Raw genomic sequence first — 1,796 nt, 5'->3', positions numbered from 1 at the left:
TGCAACATTTTCAAAGTACGTCAGATGAAGCTTCAGAATCCATGCCTCCAAGGAGCAGCCTGGTTTCACCCTCTCCAGGACAAACCTGTTAGTTTTCTTAGCAGTCCATGGTATATTCAATACTCTTTTCCAACACAGCTCAGAGACATCAATTCTCCTTCTATCTTCCCTAGTCATTTTCCAGCTCTCTGATACATAGCAAGTGATTGCAAAGACCATGGCATGTCTTAGGCACACTTTGTCTTCAGACTGACACTTTAAAGAGGTCTCTAACCACAGGCTTTGCTGTCTCAATAAGTCTTTACTGGCTGCTGATGCCAAGACTGTGGAGCCAAGCAAACTAAAACTGTGAACAATCTCAATCTCTTCGCCATCACTTGGAGTTTGAATTAAGCAATTCAAACTCACTTTGTTTAAAGTACTATCCTTTTGACCAATTTCCATTCTGTAGTGCTGGGTAATCTATACAAGAGATTAGATTCTGGGGAGGCGCGATCCCATCTCGTGAGAAATTCTCCACAAGGGTAATGCTATTTTAGCCACAAGGACAGAGAAGATGTAAAGATGGTTGTGCTCAGCTCTGCGGGAGTGAAGAAAAGCGCTGGTGCAGAGATGGGTGGGAGACATCTTCGTGACAACTACTTGCGGGCCATCGAAGACACTTACCATCAGATGATGAGCTGCAATAACAATGTGGGGGTTCTCCACATCACAGAGACCACTGGCACTCACTGACCACGCTGGCATGGAGCGAGCGGCCATTTCCAAGGGCCATGCCTTCGCCCTCGTCTACTCTGTCACCAAGAAGGCGAGCCTTATAGGAGGTGAAGACTATCTATGAGCTGATCAGCGAGGTCAAGGGAAAGAAAATGAGAAAGTGTCCTGTCACACTGATTGGCACAGAGTGCGAATAGAGAAACCGCGAGGTGACCCTCCTAGGTGGCGCCATCTATGCCATGGAAAGCAATTGCGCCTTAACAGAGACCTCCTCCAAAATCAATTTCCATTTCAAGAATTTGTTCTTCATTCCACTGAACCACAAAAACAAGCCCTCTACCTGGCTCCAGTTTCCTCCATAAAAAGCCCAGAAGATCAAGAAGTTGGTGAGCAAATTTGTCATCCTAAGAATCCTTAGACACAGAGGAGCCCAAGTTGCTTCTTATAGCCTGCAGAAAATATGGGCTAATGCTAAGTCAGATGTATGATTGAATTTGTGCTGTGATTTGTAACCTTAATTTGGTGTCAATAAATGTTTCTAATAATGAAACAGGCGCTTGCTACCCAGGTAAAAGAACTGAAATGGTTAAAAAGTTGACATGTGAAGAAACTAAGTAAAGGAGTGGGAAAAGAACTAGGCATACTTTAGAGAAATGTCTGAGAAAAGATGAAAAAAAAAATCAAAATGAACTGAAAGATTCCAAAAACCCAACTGTAATTCTGTGTGTACTATGTTTAAGCAAATCCTGTTCAAGTTGTCATTGTGTGCTGAAATGTTAAGAAATATGTTTTGCAACAAAAGATTTAACAAATTGCTCTAAAAATGCACTAAACGAGAAAGAAATTAATCTTCTCTAAACGAGTTATAGAATGTGCTTACCAAAGCACCAGAGCTGCCTTAAAACACACACACACACACACACACACACACAAGAGTTTGTTTTGTTTTGGGTTTTTATTCAGGAATAGCTTTATTAAGTCATAAGATTTTATATTTTTAAATTATTCTGAAATAATAAAAGCACTTCTTTAGTATAGCTCTGGAACTATTTGCATAACATATGTTGTTGTTGTTGTTG

General features: G+C 40.9%; 1 pseudogene; it reads left to right on the top strand.

The window, feature by feature from the left end:
- Positions 1 to 564: 564 nt before the first annotated feature.
- Positions 565 to 1,205, top strand: LOC102871539 (annotated as a pseudogene).
- The last annotated feature ends 591 nt before the right edge of the window (positions 1,206 to 1,796 follow it).

This window comes from Elephantulus edwardii, unplaced genomic scaffold (genome assembly GCF_000299155.1).
Source record: "Elephantulus edwardii isolate Elephantulus edwardi_28Jun2011 unplaced genomic scaffold, EleEdw1.0 scaffold00012, whole genome shotgun sequence".
Taxonomy (NCBI): domain Eukaryota; kingdom Metazoa; phylum Chordata; class Mammalia; order Macroscelidea; family Macroscelididae; genus Elephantulus; species Elephantulus edwardii.
The sequence above is the reverse complement of the archived record's forward strand: the minus strand, read 5'-3'. Positions and strand labels throughout refer to the sequence as shown.